The following is a 15,202-nucleotide window of genomic DNA, read 5'->3' as shown; positions in this document are numbered from 1 at the left end:
AATATGTTAATAAATATCTGAAATAGGGGTTAAATAGTAACAGTCTGTGTACCCTCAAGTACCAAAAAAAAAAAAATCATACTTTCTTTTGAAAAAATTTCAGTCACTCTAATTAGCTACCAGTCTCTGGCTGCCAAAGAAGGAAGTAGAACTGTGGGCCATTTTTCTGAGTACAAAAGGCCAAACTGGAGGGCTGCTCTCTATGCCTAAATTCAGCCAGAGAGGGATTGTGCTGTTCCCCCTAGAGATGAGATGCCACCGTGTCACCTGATGGCTGTGCTCAAGAGAAGGTGAAGAGGGAAGGGCTCTGCCACTGTGACCACAACCTTTGGCAGCCTGCTGCTTCAACCTAGAGCACAGTGGAGTCCTCTCAGTGGAGTCCTGAAGGGAGAGACTGCAGGTCAGATATGCACCGTAATGAGCTCATAAATATAAAACCAGCTAAAATAACATTCCCAAATTGCCTAAGCTTTGAAAAACTTCTTCATTTTAGGGCTTTCAGCAAATACCCCAAATCACTGTGGTGAAAATGAGCAAAACCAATACTACTCTATGTCAATATTAAATCCAGAGGTGGAATGAAAGGGGAAAAGAAAATAAGGAAAGAAAAAGAACAACCCAGGAAGAAAGCAATTTGTTCTAGAGATTGAATGCACTGCCAATCAAATCTAAGAGCTCTTCAATCTGAAAATTACTATCTAATAACATAAAAAATGCAGAATTCATTTAATTTTTACAAGTTATTATGAACAAAGTGATATTTACTTTTTTTCTTTGAAATATATGTAGTAGCTTAAGTTCCATGCATTAATAAATAAAAGAGTTGAGAATTCAATTTTGAAGTGCAATAAGCTCCATCCAATTATTTGAAAAAGTTTCTCCACTAAAGCTTAATGTTTTGCAAACATTTCATGATATTGACAGGCAGACATAACGCCACTATGAGTATATGGTATGTACCATGTCCAGGTGCCACCTTTTTCAGCTCCATTTCAGCAGTAGCAGCATTGCAAACCTTATCTCACCTACACAAACCAAGTCTGACACCCCCTCAGTTGCCTATAAAAGCACATTTATTACCACAGAGTAAGTGAGAGATTTAAACCACATCTGGCAAAAGACACTAACAATGCTTCTCCGATTTAGAGTAGCAGATGGTGATAGCATAGCTGAAAACACATTTGGCAGGACAAAGAGTCATCTGTCCAGCTATTGAAGCCCCACCATTAGTGGGTAGCAAAATTCAGTTTGATTGTGTGAAATGAAATCAAAACAACTAATGCTTGGGAATAGTTTGACTGCTGGACTTACTGATTATATGATAGCAATTCTGACTGTCTAAAATTCTCCATAGTATCCCTCTAAATCCTTCTTTTCTTCAAGATATTGGTTTTCTTTCTGCAGTTTATTTGCTTTATAAGTGATAGGCTTGGATATTCACTCTTGTTATTTTATATCCACTGCAGCAACTTATAAAGGCCCCATTTTACAAAACCAACATTTTTCTACATTGGCACCATGCTTATATTAAGCTTCATTGTACAATTATAAAGAAATTATTGTTTATATAATAAATTGTTTCTAGAATAAAAATCTGCTTCCTGTGCTGTCATGATGCCTAGGGAAGCTATAATGTACAAAATTCTTTTAAGGGATTCATAGTACCATGAAAACAATGGAAGAGTTTTCCTGTTGGACAGTATAGCATGATCAAACAATCTGTAGAGGTGTGCAGCTTGTTGCATATTGTGTTTGACTTAGCTGTACTTATTTCCACGTAAAAATCACTATTTCATCAACAGCAGCTGTCATTTTAAATTAAAATTCAAACTTGTCTTGTTTGCAGTCTAACCCATTTTCTCTATATTAAAGAGCATGCACAGTTGTCAGCGAGATCATGTGAATTTCCATCAATACACAGGGTGCAGAAGTTGTAAGTAGAGCATTCCAAATCTACATAAAACGAAGCATAAACCTTCTGAAATAGCAATGTTATCTACAAGCAAGTTCACCCCAAGGATGTCTCTCTTCACAGCACCTCTCATTCTGAATGCCTGTTGTCTCCCCCTCTTCCCTGTCCCTGCATACAACTTCCTCTGCTCCTCCTTAATCACTTTCTCTGCTTCAGTAGTTTACCTTCTCTCTGGATTGCTTGAAGATGAAGCTTTTAAAATACAGCACTTACATGAAGTATTCTTAAGCACAGCTCTCCTTTAATAAACAGCAACAAAGCTCTCATTAAATAAAAGGAAAATCTTTTTCTTTGTAACATAGACAGACTCAAGTACAAGCACATTCCCCAAATGTAAAGTATGGCAAAGAAATTATAAATTCTCAGACATTAACACAAATCTGAACCTAAAAGATATGGATAATATGTCCAATCTGGACAAGAATACCACTAAGGATTTACTTTTATAGCTATTACATGACAAATACAGCACAGCCAGGCTAGACTGCTGATATTCCTTGTCAACATCTTCCTGGGCATGCTCATGAAGAAAGAATGTGAAAACATTTGGCAATGCTGCTACAATTTTAGCACATCTCCAGTTTCCTACTTGTTTTGGTATAACTTTTAATACAAATGACTGAGTCAAAATTCCTATATTAAAATTAGGATAAACACTTGAAAATGTGCATGTCCTGTTTGATGTGATATGCAATCCATCCTTAGAATGAAACTCTCCCACTCATAAAAGCATACCTTGGTAGTGAATAAAACACTCCCCTCTTCCCACACATGCACAACTGGACATCGACTTTCAAAGCCAGGAACACTCTTTGCAGCAAGGATCAAAGGAACCATGTGAACTAAAAAGCAGGAGATGGAATGAAAAAAATTCTCCATGGATTTGAGCAAGAAATATGAGTGTTCCATCCCTATACTTCTGAAAGCACTTTACTTGGGGCACTCAGAAAAAGCCTCTTTGACCTTCTATAATCCAGAACACTAATTGTTGGTTTGGTTTTCAAAAAACACCTTGTCCAGCTTGAGCTCAGCACTAGCTGTGTGACCTCACTTAATGACACACCTATCATAGACATCTACATCATGGGAAATGGAGACAAGCAAGGGTGCTGGCCTACAGACCCAGTCCCACAGCCAGGGCAGCTGGGAATAGCAGTGTCCTTAAGAAGCTGTGCCAACATTGCCTTTGAGACATATTTGGGAAGTGAAAAGGCAGAAAAGCCTCAGCAGACATCTGGAATTCCTGTGTGGATATATAATCACAAAACCTGAATGAGAGACCAAATCAAGTGGACCTGAAGGTCTAGCCACGTATGCTTAACCTGATTTATCAGGTTTCCAAATCGTATCCTTGTGCTGTTTTATCTTACACTGCAGAATCTTCAAGTACACAGCTGGCTTAAAACACAGTCAAAGAATCAAACTACTAATCCACTGTTTATTTCTGCCATCCAAAAACTGAAAAATAACTCACTTGAATGGTCTAGAAAGCTCCATGATTTGCTGGACAGTTTATTATTTCATATAGATGTCTTTTCTGGTTTGTTCAGAGCACATAAAACATGCATAAGCCCTTAGTGTCTATATGCACTCATTAGATAACATAACACCAATCAGCCTTCTCATGAGCAACTAGAAACCTAGCTGGATTTCCAGGGTGAACATCCAATACTGCTAAATGAGAAATCAATACAGCTCAATAGCGTATTTTGCAAGACAAGTGCTGCTTTTACTCCTGACCCCATGCATGGAGCTTAACACAAAGATATCCTACCCGAGCAGAGAATGTCTCACCTACAGTCACAGCAGAGAACATGCTGTACAAGCAGGATAAAATGTCAACTCAGTCAGATATTTGATTGCATGTACTTGATAGAAAAACAGACTTTAATTTCCCTGTAGCAAACAAGATATTCTTGGGAAACTTGAATATGCACTTGAGTATCAGCTAGCAAAGATACTGTAGCTTATACAAAATGAATCACAGTACAACAATTTCAAACAGGAACATTCATAATTTTAAAGCCAAAGTCAGTATTGTACATAGTAGTTGTTGAAGAAATATTCCTGGAAGATAGTACAGCCAGAAATAGAAGTATATACATTATATATAAAGCCTACATTGATCAAAGACTGCACAAAAGAGTTTGTCAGATGGAAGAGAATCACAGTGGTGCAAAGCTACTGATTTTAATATATCTTTAGAAAAGACACTTTTTTTCTTTCGTCTATATTATCAATGTGATGTTCTGCTCTTGAGATGCAGTGGGCAATGTAGCAGGGAGCCCACAGAACACACCTACACGGCACATCCAGTCTGTGATGCAAGGCTTTCTCACTGTTTCCACAGCCCCAGCATTGACAGCTGCTTCTTGCTGTGCTGTGCTGACTAAGAGCATCTCAGGCTGCAGCAGAGAGGAAAACACTCATCTCAATACTGACTTCACAGCATATAGTTCAAGAGGGTTTTCTACCTCTACAGAGGACACTGCAAAGGGGAGAGACTGGTTTTATTATACCTTATAGTCTCTCAAAAATTACTAGACTCTTACAAAATAAAAGACCTTCAGAAATATCTTTTATTTGTGGTTTGTCTAAAGTTATGTGTAACAAATACAGTACTGGAACCCTCACAGTTATAGCCTGAGTAATGCAATTTTTGACCCTTCTTGCAACCCTCTTGACATGAACCTCAATGTAGATGACAACAAATGTATTTATTTCTATGTGTATACATTCCCTCACAGGTTTTTCCCAAAAATCTTAACTACAGCCTCTCTGGCCTAATATAATACACATTCTTGTCCCAGTTCAACAGTAACATGCATATGCCAAACCCATGTAAATTCTGCACTCATCAGTAAAGTTTTGTATCCGCAGCCATTATCTCCAGGCAGTCAGGCAACACCAACAGCGCCACTTCCCTGCCTTTCATTGCTCATGGTGTGACCTCGTGCTTGCCCCCTTGCATTCTGCCACACATGGGCTTACTTAATACAGTTTTCACACACTCATCTTACTTTTCTAAGTCTGGCAAAATGCAGCTTCAAGGGGTCTTACGCTCTTGGGATTTTCATGGGCGAAACTTCACCAACATACTTCCTTTTTTAGAGTTTACTGTTACATATCTAGAAGAAAAGTCTGGGGGAAAAAGAGGACTAAGGGGCAGACCTGTTTTTAATCCTTTAAGTATGGGGAGAGAAAAACTCAAGCTATTAGACTTGCTTAAGTGCCCCTGTTGTAGCACAATGGAAGTTCTGAAAATTTCAAAGAAGAGTCAAAGAATGGTGATGGTTTTCTTAAGTTTCTTGGATGAAGGACTTTTCTCTGCCAGGGGGCAGACAGGTAGAGAATGGGGGTCTCCTGCAACCTCAGGTCCCTACAAAAATAGTACATTGAAGGCTGTAATCACTTTATTAAACTGGGACCACTCACCAAGCTTTCTTTGAAAGCAAGAAGATAGGTAGCCAACTCATCAAATTAAAATCCAAAATTATAAAGACTGATCAACCCACTTGCTCAGTAAAGCTCTAATAGGTATGAGTTCAAGAGCATCTAAGCTTTTTATGATATAACAAAAGGGTATATCCCAAGAAGGGTCAATTTCATCACAAAATCACTATCAGATTAACCCAAGTCAGCTTTTTCCCAGAAGATTTTCTATTCCTGAGGCCACATCCTTCCTCAAAGATCTAACACTGAGCACTTCAATCAAAAAGAGAGATGCACACAGGCATGCAAACAGTACAAGTGCTGCTCTACACTGGAGATCTAGGCTTTGCTCTTCTAAATTCAGACTCCTCCTCATGCAGGGTCACAAACAAAGGCTCTGCAGTTTATCACCAGGCAATATTCGGTGTCTAATGCCTTGAAAACTTCAAGAAATGCATAACAAGGTAGAAAAAGGAAAGAAAGAAAGGAGGGTCATCTTCAGTCACAAAACATCTTCCTGTTATAAAGACATATCTGGAATATGTTCTTGAATAACTCAGAAAATTGTGTCCAGTCTCTAGAACTGTTCTGGCTGCAATAGATAAAAATTTCACTCAAATCTGCAAGTGATCTTGACATGAAATTTAATTGTAAAAATATCTAGGGACTTGAGGTGAGGATTTTTTAGAGGTGGGTTTGCTTTTGGGGTTTTTTTCTTTTTTTTCCTAATATAAAACTCCTATATTTAATATTGAATGCTCAAAGAAAATAAATACATCAATTATATATCATAAAATACTATCTACATAATAAATAATCAGTTATCTTCAAACTTCATCAATTTATTTTCCATGTTTTTTGAAAGCTACTTGAATGTGACTCTAGGGCAAATAACAATGAAAAGTTGGCAGTATGGAAATGCTTTCACTGTCTTACTTAGCATCACAGTCAAGAAATAGCTACACTGGCATCCTTGCCAACTAGGTTCATATGTCAACTGCTACTCAGATTATTTGGAGGCAATAGTCCAAAGAAGCTGTCTTAGTGAGGACTGCAAATTACTGGATCCTTATTCCCCACTTCAAAAATACTTAGGAGTACTGTATGAAGCATCAAATGAAATAAAATTTAGGAAATACCACTACTATATGGGCCTGGAGCAATGCAGCTCCAGAGTTATTAGATTTATTGAAATTATTTTATCTGAAAACCATACACAAAAATCCAATTAAAAATCTACATTAAGAACAAAAACTACAAGGTTTGTGTCTCAGCTTCAGCTCCCCTTCACAGCTCCAGCATACATAGGTAGCTGTGTTCATGGTTAAAAAACAAACGTGCAGGTTCCATTTTTCGGACCTGTTTACAAAAAAACATATAGATCTATGTAAACTCTTCCACAAAAACTGTTTAAGAGAGAGGACACTTTAATTTAGAACCAAATCAAGCTCATGCGTGGCCAGCTCTAACAATGAGCAGGGCAAACGTGAGTCCGTTTGTACCTTGCATCTGTCCCAAAGGATGGCAGAGAAAGGATCAGAAAAAATGTTGTGCCAGCTCCCCCCAGTCTCAGTTCACTGCTTTCCTCCTGTCCTTCACAGGATCAAAAAGATGCTATTTCAGATTTGACAAAAAGATATGTATATCCTTCTTTTGATCTCTTTGGATTCTAACTTTCAGTTCCTGTCCTCCCACACACACCATTTCTGCACGGTGAAACCATGCCAATACCACTCAGAAGACTCCTGCACTCCTACGACCAGAAGCTAGACGTGCATTTCATAAAGGTTAAAATACTGATGCTGAACTGATCTGAGTAGTAGCAAGACAAATACAGTATTCCCTACCAGATTTACTAAAATTTTTGAGAACAAATGAAACCCAGTTCCATCCCACCAGGGAAAATAGGAATGTATGTTCTGGGACAAAACCCAGCAAGGGCACTCTTCTAAATTGATGGTGTTATGCTACAATGTATTAGAAGAGTAGCAAGAAACCCAAATACTCTACAAAATTGAAACACATGCAAAATATTCCAGCTGAATTTGTCTCAGTATTTAAAGATCAAAGATAAAATTATTTCAGACAGGATGCTTCGTTTCCAGACAACATGCTTAAGACTAAAAAAAAAAAGCCTGTTTTAATTAAGATTTTGGCACTGGCTTTTGAACATCACAAGTTTGTTAATTTTATGTAAAGCAAAATAAAATTATATTCTCAATGGACTTCAGCAAATTAAATGAAAATATTTCCAGCAGCTAACTTGAAAAAGGATATCATTAAAGCACTGAATTCAATCTTATCTGTAGTTACCACTTAAACTTCTAGTCACGACACATTCATTCAAAACAAAATAGCAGATTGTAATGTGGGCTGATATCTGAAGGCATTTCATAAGCATACTCATGCTGAAGTCTAAATTTTACATGATCACTAGAGAGATTACCTTTGAACTACTTACAAAAATGTTTAAATGCTTTTGTTCTGTTTCTGAATTAGCATGTGGCATTGGAAAATTCAATATTATTTCTTACCATTTACTTCCCTTGACTAGTTAGCTGAAATAATATGCAATACAAAACTGGAGATAATTTTCTCTTCAAACAGGAGTGGTATTAGAGGCAGAAAAAAGATCATTCAGCTATTCAATTTACATAGCTTTCAAATTTACTGTCCAAAAATCCCAGGTTAGGGACATAAAGAATAGATGTAATTGTCATTTGCTGCATTAGGATTATGATTTTTCTGTTTGTACTGGGTAACACTGATAGTTCAATATGTTGTTAAATGAAAAAATTGCTTTGACACTTGTCACTGTATCTTAAGCTAGAAAATGAGTGTGGTTCTTAATCAGAGCAGACAAAAGTACTGTACTGTTTGATGAAAATTACAATTTCTAACTGGCTCTGTGTAAACCATTCTCACCTAATGCCAAGCCCTTAATGATAAGTGCTGCTAGGAAACACTCCTGGGCAGCTCTGTGCATGCAGTCAGTTAATTACGACTTCAGTGGAGAACAGTTCATGAGATTATGTACAGTTGCAACACAATTAACTTGTTTATCATTTCTTACATACCTGTAATGTTTGTCTATGTGTGGAGCACAGCTTGTTTGCATATAATTTTAACCTTTGTTCAGAGGGTTCCAAATCTATAAGGGTTTGTATGCCTTTTCTCTTTAATGGGAAAATAGGCTAAATCACAGTGTTTACAACTAAGCTTTGTCTCTGTCACTTGGTTATATGATTCTATATATAAAAATTAGCTAGATCTGTGCTTACTTTAGCCACCTGCTGAAACTCCAACACCAAAATACGATCTATAATTGGATATACAAAAACAGAAGCCCTGAAATTATAGCACAGGCCTAAAATTTGCAGCAGGGATAGTGAAATTCTGCAGCAGTGTTTATATGTGGCTGTCAGTAGTTTTAACACCCACAGAATCTACCATTAGCAGTTTAAAAAGGCCAAGAAATAAAAAAAAACCCTTTGCACACAACTTTCTAATTTTAGCAGGTTTAATTGTCTGTCCTTGCAGGAGCTTTTCTCTATTCCCTCCACTGTTCTAGGAGAGCATGGACCCCATGCTCTACAGGAGAAATGCATGCTATCTTCTCCACACCATGTTTAGGAATCTAGGTAAAGGGGAGATAAGAACATTTAATTCCTCAAGGCTTCCTCAAAATACAACTGAAAAATACTCTCTTACAGCATGACAACAACATTTTTAGCTAATATATTTTTAAAAGAACTCATTTCTATTTACTAGCATGTACTAACCCACTTCTATCTACTATACTTCTGCACTGATTAAAATCCATATACAAGACACAGGTAGTGAAATAGTCTCTTCTTCATATATAGCCTTAGTTTGTAGCTTTATTTACAGAATGTCTCAGCAGTTCATTTTATAATCTCCTACTGAGTATAACCCCAGAAAAGCTCCTTGTACAGAAATACTGGCAGAAGTGAAGGACAGAGTTTTTTTGGACTTTAGCCACTGCATCACTTAAATTCAACCAAATTTTGACTCAACAATACTAGTGGTTAGAATAATAGCAATTACTTTAATTGGCTGTCACTAGCGGCTACAACACACAGGAGTTCTAAATCCATTGGAGAAGAATAAAATAAAATACTTCTGCTATCAAGGTACGGCATGACATGGCTCCGGCACATCCTGGCAACACTTGATACACTACATTTGATACTGGAGACACATCCAAAGCTCACTCATGTTCTAGATCTTACAGACCATGCTCCAGGTGACCTCAAAACTGAGGGCAAACCTCAAAATTCTCCAACATATATTGGGGATCTGATCTAAAATCTCAGAACAAATTTTGCCCCCAATGCTGATGTTGAGCAGAGAATTTAGACTGCAACATCTAGGAAATATTATGCTGACTATGTAGAGCTCTGGTATGACTCAGAAGAGAAGGACAAATCTACTGCAGGCTCTTTTGAATTTAAAGCCCTAGAGGAAAACAGTGTGTTTTGTACATGTTTTGATGTTTGTACAGCCTCTACTTCTGACAGTTCCATTTCCTCTGGAAGCAGAGAAATCAGTCACAGCTGTTAATAGGGCAAGGTAGAACTGATAAAATTATTAAGGATTTTCTCCTTTCTGCCAGTCCAGATAAGGTGGTGTTGACTGGGGAGCTGCTCACACCATTTCCACAAGAACTGAGAATAGCTTTGTCTCACAGAAAATATGGAATGCTCTGGTGTTTTTGCTTCCTCTCTCTCTGGCCTCCAAGAGAAGCAATGGTCCACAGATGCCTAGACAGGTTACAATAGTGCAACATACAAAATCAAAGAAAACCAGTTAAACTGAGGGGGGGGACTGTGAAAATAAAGTTAGTAACCAGAGGCAGGAAAAGAAAATTACAACTTCAGAACCTAAGTGAAGCTGGAAGCTGCATATCACAAGGACACATGAATGTGTGTCCTATCACTTAGCTACACAGTCCAGAGGGGGCTGCTATAAGCACCAAAAGCACATCACAGCATCAATCTGACAGCCAACAGCATTAGCTAACCTAGGAGAAGCCAGGAGCTCAAAAATGGAGAAAGTTTCATTTTATATTGTTAGCACATGTATCAGCTTAAGCACCAAGCCAGTCAATGTTGTGCCTGTGAATGCAGGGACTGACAATCCCATTATTGACAGGTACTTGTGAGTCTCTCCAAATGCTGTGGTACTAAACATCACTGACCTTGGGAGTTGTAACACTCCAGGTGTGCTTTAGCACAGGCAAATCCTATTTGGAGGTTCACTAGGCCTGCTTGGGGCCCAGATAAGAGACTATTTATTCACATCTCCTTTCTGAACAATCTGATCTTCTGCTTCATGGACCTGTTTTCTGAATGCTACAATATTTCCCTCACACCTCAAGCTGAGCAGATAGAGAAAAGTCAGCTCTATCAAGCTCATTAAAGTACCCTTTTGGTTTTTCTTCACTTAGTAGCATTTAGGCTTCTCAAAAATCTTCAGTCATGGTAGCTTTTATATCATTTATACTTATATACTAGAAGCTTAAGCCTCTAATCTATTTCCTCACATTTGCATCAGTCAGAGGGCACAGCAACTGTCACTTACTAATGCTTATAAAAAGTACATTTTAAGCTATAGTAACTGACTGGATAATTTATGAGTCCTAATATCTTAGCAGTAGCAATGCTACTTTAAAAATTACTTTTTTTTCATTTCTAGAGAAACTACAGTATTATCATGGCCAATTAAAACAGTATATTAGCTCAGAGGTTTATTACATTGTATCTTTATTCTCACTCTCATTTGGGACCTTATTGGACCCCTTCTTTGTGTTCAGAGGGACAATCAGCACTGTTTAGTGTGCACAGCTTATCAAGGATGGTAAATTTGCTAAAAGCACGTTTTCCACTGCACAGATTCAAATCTTTGGCCTACCTCGTCTTTCACTGCTTCCATCCTCCAAACTCACAGAACAGAACTTCAGTCCCTACCACTGTGCCCATCGTTACATTTGTGCTTCCCAGCATCCTGTTACTCATCCTTTTCATCTCTGAGTGGAGCATCTTTCAGTTGTCCATTTAACCCATGACCTTGTCCCTGAGAGTGACCGTAGGGAATGCTATTTAGAAAACACAAGAAAGAGTAACACTGCCTGCAACTCATTCCTCTAATAACAACAGAATTCCTCTTTCAACCTCAGGAAGGGTTGCATAAGAGTGGCTAAAGGATACATCCATGCCTAACCCTTTGGTATCCATTTATAGACCTCCTGTATGTTATTTAATCTAATCTCTTGCAAATCTGCTGAAATTGTCTGCTTCTGGAACATGCTGAAAGGAGGTTGTACAAGTTCACTGCCTGCTGTGTAAAATACCAGGGCTTCATATAGTGCCAAGATCCTGCCCTTGTCTTATTATAATAACCCCATCTTGCTGGTTCTTTTGGCTGCTGCACATTCAGCCAGCAATTTCAGCAATCTCTCAACTGACTCTGAGATATTCCCCTTGTGTTGCAATTGCTTGTTCTGAGCTGGCTTTGTGTGGGAATGATTTGGGTGACTTTACTTAGATCCATTAGATCATTTTAATCTGTTCTGAAGCTTAATCTGCTGCCTTCCTCCTCCACTGCTTCTCCCTCCACCCCTGCACTTCCTGAGGTCCTGCTGGAATTCCTCATCCTTAGCATACCACATCTGACCTCTGAAACAAACTTAGTGACTACACTCTTGGAGACTTCAATGTTTATCTCCTCTAATTCACTGACTGTGATTCCTGAAGATTCCTCTCTTGCCTCCTTTTCAACCCATGAAGTGATGACTACTATTACACTCAGATGCCATAGCAACTGAGCTTCTTTGATTGCTGAGAAACCTTCACCTAAGTCCTTGCTGTTCTTTCTAGAAGAGCAGAGCAGGAAGACACTACAGAATTTTTTTCTCCTCTCTCAATCATGATGCTCAAGTTTCCTTGAGCAAGTGAAGCACAGAGCAGCAACACAACCAACCTGTTACTTCTGAAGTGAGATTAAAAGAGTGAGATTAACAAAGACAGAAAACTGACTACTCAGAATTCTGCCCCTCCCTGCACCTGAGAAAACATTGTTAAGAGACATCTTTCCCCATGTTTCCCCAATAGTGACTTTGATCATTGGCTCTATTTCAGGCCATGCAAATGAGATTGGTAGACAAATTGAAACGTGTAATCCCACCTTAACTGAAACCTCTTCTCCTATTATGAAACATTCACAGAATCACAAGGTTGGAAGAGACCTTCAACATGATTGAGTCCAACCCATGCCCTAACACCTCAACTAAACCTTGGCACCGAGTGCCACATTCAGTCTTTTTTTTTAAACACATCCAGGGATGGTGACTCTACCACCTCCTCAGGCAGACAATTCCAGTACTTTATCATGCTTCCCATAAAAAACTTTTTCCTAATATCCAACCTATATTTTCCTTGACGCAGCTTAAACCGTGTTCTCTCATTCTCATTCTTTAATTCTCATTCTGGAGTTGCTGTCTGGACAAAGAGACCAACCCTCACCCGGCTACACCTTCCTTTCAGGGAGCTGTACAGTAATAGGGTCACCCTGAGTGTCCTTTTCTCCAGGCTAAACACCCCCAGCTCCCTCAGTTGTTTCTCACAGGCCTTGTGTTCCAAGCCCCTCTCCAGACTTGTTTCCCTTCTCTGGACACACCTGAGTGTCTCAACGTCCTTCCCAAACTGAGGAGCCCAGAACTGGACACAGCACTCAAGGTGTGGCCTCACCAGGCCAGGAAGCTGTTGGCCCTCCTGGCCACCAGGGCACTCTGCTGGCTCATGTTCAGTCTGCTGCTCACCAGCACCTCCAGGTCCCTTTCTGACTGGACATTGTCCAGCCACACCATGCCCAGCCTAGAGCGCCACAGGGGGTTATTGTGGCCAAAATACAGGACTTGGCACTTGGATTTATTAAACTCCATCCTATTGGACTCCACCCATCCATCCAACCATTCCAGGTCTCTCTGCAGAGCCCTCCTACGTCCCAACAGATCGACACATGCTCCCAGCTTAGCGTCATCTGCAAATTTATTAATGAAAGACTCAATCATGTTGTCAATAAAAATATTGAACAGAACTGTCCCCAGCACAGACCCCTGAGGAACACCACTAATGATTGACTTGCATCAGTCCTCACCAAAAATACTCCTAAGACCAGGCAATACCATATTTGGATATCAACCCCACCTTGTGAGGGCACATGTGGTAACCACACACAGTTCAAGGAGTCCTGACAAAAAACTGGGTTCCAACAGGAAAAAAATTTCTGAAAGTCATACCATGAAGACACAGCTCTGCATTGCATGCAACGGAACTGAACACTGTAATGCCTGTGGGGAGGAAAAAGACCCATAGAATGAGAGTGGGAAAGAAGCAAGTAGGCTAGCATTTACTGCGAACTAGGAAGAAATCTGCTGACTCGGAAGAGAGAGAAAGATGTGGGTCTTTTTCCTCATAGTCCGATACCTATACAGGCAAATCCTACTTGATTCCTTTTATGAGAGGAAGGAGCATGTTATCCAGACATACATATTTCTTTATTAAACAAGTTCCTGTATGACCAAGCCCTTTTCTTTAAGATCAGAGAGAATCGTGCTATGTCCATGTCATTCTTTGACCTTTGGTAAAATAAAACTATAGGTACAATATCAATTGAATGTACCCAAATAATCTCAGCAGTGTTGTTAGAGAGATAATGAAAGTGATGAATTCTTCATAAAAGCAATGCTTGAAGTAAGTAAAAAAGAATGAAGAATAGTGTTTACTTCCTTAATGAAATTGTGGCATTGCCTTCAGGAGAGTGATTTTCTTCAGTGGTGTCTCTTATCAGCAGCTTCATCTGTTTGCTGAGTTTGACTGTTGGCCTCAATTGGGATGTGCACTTGCTGCTTGACTGGCTTGATGACCTCAGCTTCAATAGCTATGGGCAGCAAAGGTCAGGAGTTTATAATGCTTCCTTCACTTCCTAAAATGCCAGCTTCAACTTGCCTAGAGCCAGGGGTTCATATACATACAGCACATAATTACATTTTAAAGGGTTATGGTTGAGAGACAAGGGAATGTGTGCATTTCAAAAGGGGAGGCAATTATTCCTGGGAAACAGTCACTGCTTTCAGTTCACCCTGGGAAACAATAAAAACATCACCTCTGCATCATGCAGAGGCATATGTTGAGCGCCTTGCAAACGGAGCCTTACTTCTTCATCCCACCAGATATTAAAACACGTAGTGTCCTCAGCTCACCTCATTTTGTACAGCCACTACAGCACCTGAAACTGCCCACCACATTACTGCTACAGCACATTTCGTTTCCTTTAACTCTTTTTTTTTTTCCTAATGACTGTAATAAGGCTCATTGGGTTGAGTAGGGGTTTGTACTCAAGCAGTTAAATGAAATTTAAGATTGCAACAAAACGTACAATGCATCAGAGCTGGCATTCTTAACAAACACTGTTTAACAGGAACATTATTATTTATGGGGAAATGGTTCTGAAAATAAACTCCTACGCATGTTTAATGTCTTCTTTCCTTTATTTTTATTCTATGCAGCAGGAAAGATTTAGAAAAAGAACACAATCCAAAACAATGAAAAATGACTTAATGCCCAGTAATGACTAACTATATGCAAAATTGCTTTAAAAACCAAAAACCAGTTCAAGAGTTCTTCAATCAACTATATATCAATAGATAAAACATGACAAAAATGTTCATTCAGAAGAATCTTAAATTAAATTTCAATCTAATAAGGGCCATTTGTC

The sequence above is a fragment of the Molothrus ater genome, chromosome 4, assembly GCF_012460135.2.
Source record: "Molothrus ater isolate BHLD 08-10-18 breed brown headed cowbird chromosome 4, BPBGC_Mater_1.1, whole genome shotgun sequence".
Taxonomy (NCBI): Eukaryota; Metazoa; Chordata; class Aves; order Passeriformes; family Icteridae; genus Molothrus; species Molothrus ater.
Note: the sequence above shows the minus strand (reverse complement) of the source record.